This window comes from Suricata suricatta, chromosome 17, assembly GCF_006229205.1.
Source record: "Suricata suricatta isolate VVHF042 chromosome 17, meerkat_22Aug2017_6uvM2_HiC, whole genome shotgun sequence".
NCBI classification, from domain to species: domain Eukaryota; kingdom Metazoa; phylum Chordata; class Mammalia; order Carnivora; family Herpestidae; genus Suricata; species Suricata suricatta.
This window is the reverse complement of record NC_043716.1, coordinates 979565-987924: the sequence shown is the minus strand read 5'-3', so window position 1 is coordinate 987924 and position 8360 is coordinate 979565. Positions and strand designations below refer to the sequence as shown.

The window sequence follows — 8360 nt, the reverse complement described above, 5'->3', positions numbered from 1 at the left end:
TGGGTTCACCTGTCCACCATCTTCTTCTTCTTTTTATTAATGTTTATTTTTTGACACAGAGAGAGAGTGAGAGCAAGCCCGGGAGGGCCCGAGAGAGGGAGAGAGTATCCCAGCAGGCTCTGCCGTCAGCACAGAGCCCGGCAGTCCCCCAAGGCCACGGCGATGGCCGGGCCGCAGCAGACAGGGGTGAGCGGGGCAGGAGGCGCCCCAAGAGGCCCCACGCCGCCGTGGGGCTTCGGGGGACCGTCCCCCAGTGGGGGGCCGCTGGAGGAGTGCAGCCGAGGGAGACATCAGGTTGACGTCTTGCAAGGAAGGCCCGGTCTGCAAAGGGGAGGTGGGACGGGATGGGGTCCAGGCGGAGGGGGCCAGGCGCTGTGCTGGGTGCTGGTTCCCCCCAGAATCCTGGCCAGGGGCGGGGGCTCCAGGGTAGGGGGGGCTGGGAGGCGGGGCTCGGGGCTGGGAGCTCCGTCCCTGCTGGTGGCGGGGTGGTGCTCACCCCTGGGCGGAGCCCTGCAGGAGGGGGCGGGGTCTGACAGTGGCCCAGGAGCCAGGGCCTGGCGGCATAAAGGAGGCCTCTCCACAGCTGCATTCCTGTATTAATTTACTGAGTTTGGCTGCTTTCCCGGAAATGCAAGTGCCATTCGGGGCCATCGCAGCTGCCTCTGAAGGGGGGTCATTAAGCAAGAACGCCTAGAACTCACCTCGGGGGTAAGCCAATGACCTGGGACGTGTCAGAGCGTCCCCGGTGTCTCAGGGCCTTCCGAGGGGCTGGGAGGGGGGAATTCGAGAAATCGTCTGGGCCCTCCGAGCCAGGCAGGGGTCAGTGAGTAACATTTGGAGAACTCAGATTTTTTAATAAAGTTTATTTATTTTGAGAGAGGAGAGTGTGCAAGCAGGGGAGGGGCAGAGAGAGAGAGGGAGAGAGAATCCCAAGCAGGCTCCCGGCTGTCAGCACAGAGCTGGGCGGGAGGCTCCATCTCACCAACTGGGCCATCAGGACCTGAGCGGAAATCAAGACTCAGAAGCTTGCTGGCCTGAGCCCCCCGGGCGCCCCTGGAGGACTAATTTATACTCATGTTGGGGCAGAGACTTCAAAGGGGCCCAAACCTGCCCGGCCCTTGGCCCTTCCGGCAGCCGCTGGTGGATGCAGCCTCTGGGTGGGTCTGCAGAGGCCGACCCCAGGGCCCTGGCTCTGCTCTTCCCACGCCCCGGGGGTGCATTCGGCTCTCCTCCAGGCTCCCGGACGAGGGAACCTTGAGGCAAACTGCTTCTTCCAAACTCCGGCCTACTTGGACGCCAAGGGCAGAGGTGAGAGCAAAGGGCTGGACGGGAACAGCGGCCCCTAGCCCCACTGCTTTTGTACTTTGTAAGGAGAGAGGGCTCGAATCAGGGGACAATGTGACCTCGCTGGGATTCGGAGTCTGCAATGTCGTTGCAAAACACCCCCACCAACTGAGTTTGGGCCCGAGAGCTGCATGCGGGCCCCATGGGACAGCAAAGCTCCCAGATGAGGCCACGATTCCTGTGACGCCAGGTGCAGGGAGCCACCTTCCGCTCTCGGACCCTGGTCCTTAAGTAAGCCCGAGTGGGGGCGACCGTTCTCTGCCGGTCAGAGACAGAGGCTCAGAGACATCAAGATACTTGGCACAGCCACCCAGCCGGGTGAACTCAAGCTGTCTCCTGTGGAACTTGGTCCCTCCCCTGTCCCCTCTCCTGTCCCCTCCGTGTCCCCTCCCCCAGTCGAGGAGGAAGGAGTGTATGGGGGTCCACGCAGAGTCAGCTTTGAGCTCAGCCAGCCCGAGAAGCGTGTCTGCGGTTCCCTGCACCCCCTCTTGGCTCCCATCCCAGGCACGGATTCCGCATGGCTGGGTGCTTTGATAAAATTTTTATTTTTCAATTACACGCTCATTGTAACAAACCCAAACAGCACACAAGTGGAGGAAGCAGGTGCAGAAAGGCCCCTCCCCTCTCCCGGTCTGTCTCTGCCTGTGACACAGGCAGCAGTGGTTGGAGGTGCGGGGCTCAGGGGCCAGGGGCCAGGCCGTCCGGCTCCAGCCCTTGCTGACCTCACACCCCTGGGAAATTTGCTGGACTTCCCTGTGCCTCAGTTTCTTCTGAGACATGGGATGAGGATGTTCATCTCAGGGGGTTGATGTCGGGATTAACTGTAGCCGAGTGCCTGACGACCTATAAGCGCTCAATAAATCATTAGCTTCTATTCTACATGGTTTCCAAAATAGAAAATGAGCCGGGCGCCCCGGGGGCCTCAGCCGGCTAAGTGTCTGCATCTTGGTTTAGGCTCGGGTCATGATCTCACAGTTTTGTGAGTTCGAGCCCCACGTTGGGCTCTGTGCTGACAGCGTGGAGCCTGTTTGGGATCTCTCTCCCTCTCTCTCTGCCCCTGCCTCCCTCATGCTGTCTCTGTCTCTCTCTAAATAAGTAAGTAAACCTTAAAAAAATAAAATAAAGAATGAGTATTAACACTGTGCATACTGTGTCCAACTTCCCTTTTCCATTTACAGTGTGTGGTAGGCATCCTTCCAAGTCTGTACATATGGCGCCTTGAAAAATGCTTGTGTAGAATTTCGTTTGTACAAAGGCGCTATAATTTATTCATTCAGATACGGACAGATGTTTAGGTGATTTCCACATTTTTTCCCCACAAACAATGTTACAACATTGTGCTTTTGTAAGATATCAGTTCCGGAGGCGTGATCAGGAATTTCAGTACATTTGAAACTTGGTTATATATTTTCACATTTTTGCCAAAATACGGGGCCGGTTATGAGTTACGTTCTCGCTGATGGTGTAGTAAGGAAGTCCGCTCGCTCAGCCTTGACCGACACTCCATCGATTACCCTATAACTGCAGATTAGAGAAGTACTCAGCTAACTTTGCGGATGATCAAGATGGTTCTTCAGGGGCGCCTGGGGGGCTCAGTGGGTTGAGCCTCTGACTCCAGCTCAGGTCATGATCTCTTGGTTTGTGGGTTCGAGTCCCGCGTTGGGCTCTGTGCTGACAGCTCAGAGCCTGGAGCTGTTTCGGATTCTGTGTCTCCCTCTCTCTGCCCCTCCCCTGCTCGTGCTCTGTCTCTGTCTCTCTCTCTCAAAAAATGACCACCACCAATATGCACAAATAACATGAAAGAGACCAAAAGCCATAGAAAAAGATGGCAAGAGGCATAAAGGCCCCCGGAGCACAATTTGGGATAAAGACTAGCATGCATAGGAAGCCGTCTGGAACCTTCTCTGAATGACACCTGCTCATAATCGGCCACATTTTAGAGGCGAGAAACTGAGGCACTGAGGGCGTCAGTGATTTGCAGACGACTAGGTGGTGGCCCTGCTGTTTGTGGGTCCTGCCGCCGCCGCTGCCGCCACCGCCACTGAAGGGAGGGCCACAGAAACAACTGTGGGTTTGGAGAACCCGGCAGGTCCCCACGGGAGGGGGGCCTGCACCTGCCTGGGCTCGGAGCTCCAGTGGGCGCATCCTGCCAGCTCCCCTCGGGGCTGGAGAGCCTGTTCCCACCCGGGAGACCAAGGGGCGGGGTCACTGACAGAAACACGGTGCAGCGTAGGGGGGGGCGTGAGCATCTAGATCCCCCCCAGTGCTCCCGCTCCTGTGTTCCGTGCACGCCGCCGCGAGCAAACCCCGGGTGCTGCTGCTCTCTTTCTTTTTAAAAATCAAAATAGAATCAGAGCCTTTGTGCGTGAAAGCCGTGTCATAAATCAGCGCTCCTCCACTTTGAGTAAGAAGATGGATGTGGACCCCTGCGGACGGGTTTGTGAGTATTTGCCGAGGAGCGGCCGACGCGGGGACTCGGGCGCACTCGCCGCCCCGCAGACCCGGGTCCCCACCGCCTCCCAGCCCCCGTGTGCCCACGCGTGCAGCGGCTCCCGGGTGCTGCCACGTTCCCGGGCACACACGCTTTGCCCACGCCGTTCCCGCCCCTCCGGGGTTCTTCTCCACGTCCCCAGCCTGCAGACTCCTGCTTGCCCGCTGGGAGCCGGCCTCAGGGGCCCCTTCTTTCATAAATCCGTGCCTTCGTCCCCTGGAAGGTCGGCGGCTGGATCCCGAGCCCGTCAAGGGCAAGTTAGTTCTGTCCGTGTGTCGCCAAAAATGTCAAGCACGCAGTCAGACCTTGGGCTTGTCCAGTGAGGGAGCAGTTTGACGTCGGTGGGGGGGGGGGGTTCTGCGCTCGAGTCTGGGTGTCTGCAAAGATCTCGGTGGGTGGGCAGATCTCCCGAGATGAGATGATGACGCGGGGACCCGGGCACAGTGGAAGCGTGGCTGACATGAAGGTCTGGGCTGAGGGGCTCTCGTGGCTGGGGGAGGGGCGAGGAGTCCCGGGTTCCCAAGGTGTGACACAGCCCGTCCGCAAGCAGCCTGTCCGGGAAGGGACACGCCTCGGCCCGACCCCTGGGACGCAGCGGCTGCTCGGCCAACGCCTGCTGAAGCCCGTGTGACTCTAGGTGACGTGCTTCCTGATGCAGAGCCGCCTTCGCCACCGCGTCCTCGCGGGCTCCTCCGGCCTGGACTCGGGCTGCGGCCGCAGAGCTCTCTAGTGGCAGCTTCTCCGCGGGGCTGGTGCGTCGTGCCCCGGAGGCGCAGGATGGACGACGTTGCCGGCGGACGGTGTGGATCCCCCACTAGACCAAGAGCTTGACAGAAGCAGAATCGGGCTTGACGAGTCACAGACCAGCCGGCCGGCAGGTGCGCTCCCCACCGAGGGCCCTCAGGGGACACTGGGGCAGGTGGGGGGTGCGGCAGGCGACGGCCACTGAGCTCCCAGCGAAGCTCCGTGATCCGCAGTCAGAGGGGGGTCAGTGGGCAAGGTCCTTGACCCCGCGGGCGGGACCGTGAGGCTGGCGAGTGCTGGCTGGCTCCCAAGGGCACGTGGAGCCCGGAACATTCTCTGTCCCTGTCCATGTCCTTCTCCATGCTGCGCCTCTGGGACTCGGTGACCAACTGCATCCAGGGGGCAAGACTCGTACCTCTCATGGTCTACACACCAATGAGGCCGACTCTCTGTGACCCTCATTAAAAATTCCCGGGGAATCAGGGCGCCTGGGGGCTCAGCCGGTTAAGCATCCGGCTTCAGCTCAGGTCATGATTTCATAGTTCAAGGGATGGAGCCTGCATCGGACTCTGTGCTGACAGCTCAGAATCGGGGGGCCGGGGGGAGGGAAGGTGACTCAGTGGAGACTCAGTGGAGGGGCCCGAGAAGCAGTGGACACATTTGGAGCCATCAATGTAGCAAGTGATCCGGGGCTTGGAGCCAGCCGGTTTCTAGAGTGAAGGCAAACGGAAAGGTTCCTTCCAGGGCACGTGCAGGGTGTGGGGCCCTGTGCTCGCCACACAGCAGGGGCTGCGCAGGACGTGCTGGAAGGGCTGTTCCGTCAGGAGCAGTGTAACCGGGAGAGGAGGGCTGGGGAGGCCGTGAGGCAGGGAGGAAGGGTTTGCATTGGGGACTTGCAGATAAGGGCGACTTGGTGTCTGTGCAACTTTTTTTTATTAAGATTTTTTATATGTTTATTTTTGAGGGAGAGAGAGAGAGAAAGACAGAGCACGGGCAGGGGAAGAGCAGAGAGAGAGGGAGACACAGAGCTGTCAGCACAGAGCCCGACGTGGAGCTTGAACCCACAACCCACGAACCACGAGACCGCGACCTGAGCCTGAAGTTAGATGCTCAGCCGACTGAGGGCCCCCGGAGCCCCTGATATCTGTGCACGTTGTGAACAGAGGCCAGGCTCTGGACGAGACACGTTATTAAATTGTCTCCCTTATGCCTAACAGGTGCAGGAAAGAGACTGGCTCAGAGAGGTTCAGCACCTTGCCCAGAGTCACACAGCGAGTCCACACGGAGGTGAGCCCAGTTCTCTCCCGCTGAAGGGGCCGGGGTCTGGCTGAGGTGGGACTGAGGGGGGACACTTGTTACATTTGTAAGGAGGGAGCCGGGGACACTTGTTACACCGGCTGCTCAGTCTGTCTCCCCAACATCTGCAGTGAGGACACCAGGGGCCCCGGAGGGGAGCTTGCCCCCGTGCACTTGGGACTTGGCCGTGGCTGTAAGACATCTCCCTGCGGAGGGCCGGGGGCCCCCACCCGCCCGATCTGGGAGGAGAGCGGCTGTGAGTGTGGCTAAACCGCGCTCCTTTCTCCTGCCGCCGCCGCGGCCGCTGCCGCAGTGCTGGGCCAGCCGGGCCGCCTCGTGGATCCGACACTCCCCACACGCGCCTGCCCCTCCCGGGAGTGTCAGTACCGCCTCGGTCCCGCATCTGCTAACGATGCCTTAGTACACGGGTACCGTCACATTTTTCATCCCGGCTTCAGGTAATTACCAACGACTCGCAGGGAGCGGCGTTCCCGCGGGCGACGCGCAGACAACGGGACGTGGCCCCCCGCACCCCAGGCGGGAACCGGCCACTGTTCTCTGCCTCTGCACACGTCCTTCATCTATCACCGCACCTCCTCTCCGTGAGCCCCACGAACCCACGGAAACGCCTGGACACGTGGGCCGCTGGTGTCTTCCTGCTCGACATGAGTTCTGAAAATGTGCGGGCCTTCTTGAAAATCGCGTCCTAGGGGAGTCCGGGAGGCTCAGTCCAGCTTCGGCTCAGGTCACCATCTCACAGTTGTGAGTTCGAGCCCCGCATCGGGCTCTGTGCTGACAGCTCGGAGCCTGGAGCCTCTTCGGATTCTGTGTCTCCCCCGTCTCTGCCTCTCCCCTGGTCATCTCTGTCTCTTTCAAAAAGAAATAAGTATTAAAAAAATAAATTATAAAAAGAAAAGAAAAAAGCAAATCGTATCCTAGGCTTTTACAGAGTGGACGCACAATGTCTCCTTGGGGGCCCTCCCGCCACCAGGTGTTGAGCTGATGTTCAAGAAACCGTGTCGTCCTGGCCATGGCTGGGGTGGGGAGCTCACGGTCGTCACGGTCAGTGAGGGGCCAGACGCCTCTGGGAGGGGGCAGGGCTGCGCCGAGCACGGCCCTCCAAGCTGGTGCATTCTCTGTCATTTAGGGTAAGAAAAGAATAGTAGGCAACAGTGATGTTCCCGTAGTCCTGCGTGCCGGATGCCACCCTGTGTCATGTGTGTTTGTAGAACACGGTGTCCACACAGCTCTTACGAAGTACCTACTACTAGTAGTGCCGTTGTACAGATGGGGAAACTGAGGCACAGACGGCCAAGTGGCCTGTGACCTGGCCTGCGTCCACGGCTGAGGGGGGCTGTGCTCAGGATTCAGGCCCGAGGGACGCTGCTCGCCTACCCGCGGGGGTCTGCAGCCTTTCTGGGGCCCGTGGCCCGTGGCCCGTCTGCGTCCTTGTCCCGCAGGTCCTGGCTCTGCACAGGCCTGAGTGAGGCCATGAATGAACATGGCGTGTTCTGCACAGGAGGGAACCGGGGGGGTTTCGCCGAATGAAGGGACCTCCCCTCCTGTTCCCCAGCGGAGCGCCCCTCAGCTCTGTCCCTGGGAGGGGTCCTGGCAGAGGTGACACCCTGGGATTGGGGGTCCGGGGTGAGGTCTGGCATCATCCCTTTCTGGCACGAGGCATGAAAGGACACCCGTCTGGGTTCCCGGCACGGTCTTCCGTGTAGCCTCGACCGTGTGGTTTTCCTCCCTCTTTTTTTTTTTAATTAAAAACTTTTTTAAAATTTATTTTTGAGAGAGGGAGAGGCAGAGCACAGACAGGGGGAGGGGCAGAGAGAGAGGAAGATGCAGAATCCGAAGCAGCTCCAGGCTCCGAGCTGTCAGCACAGAGCCCGACACGGGGCTGGAACCCACAAACCGGGAGACCATGACCCGAGCAGAGATCAAAAGTTGACACTTCACGGACCGAGCCCCCAGGGCGCCCCACTGCTGTATGAGGTGACCACAGGGCAGCATAGCACCGAGGCTGAATCCAGCAAGCGTGAGCTGCCCGAGGTCTGCAGCGAGAGTCCATGCGAGCGGGTCGTGCGGGCATCTGTGTTCAGGTGTTCATATGTCCACGTGTTTGTGTGGACGGCCACACATGGTGTCTTTGTAGGTGCACGCGTGTAGACGGACGTGTTCGTGTCTGTGGGTGTGCGTGTGTGCACGCGTGGGCACGTGCATGCACCCTGCAATCACGCGGGGACCTCAGGCCCTAAATCAGAACCCTTGTGTCCGCGGGCGCCTTCCCAGCCGGCTCTGGGCACAGAGAGGTGGCACAGGGCCCCTGACAGGAGCCATTAATTTGTTCTTTTCTCCCCGGGGGCTGGACTAAAATGAAGCTTGTTTTCCAATTTTACACAATGAGAAGAAGTGCATCGATTTTCCCTCACTTCTGATTGTGCACATCAGAGGCTTGTTTCTGAGGAAGTGACACCCGCACCGG

The 8360-nt window shown here is 59.6% G+C and overlaps 1 long non-coding RNA gene across 1 annotated transcript; it reads left to right on the top strand.

The window, feature by feature from the left end:
• Window positions 1-4312: 4312 nt before the first annotated feature.
• LOC115282981 lies at window positions 4313-6678 on the top strand. The gene is made up of 3 exons (XR_003904831.1): window positions 4313-4713; window positions 5797-5866; window positions 6334-6678. It is a non-coding gene; the product is annotated as an uncharacterized LOC115282981 (long non-coding RNA).
• The last annotated feature ends 1682 nt before the right edge of the window (window positions 6679-8360 follow it).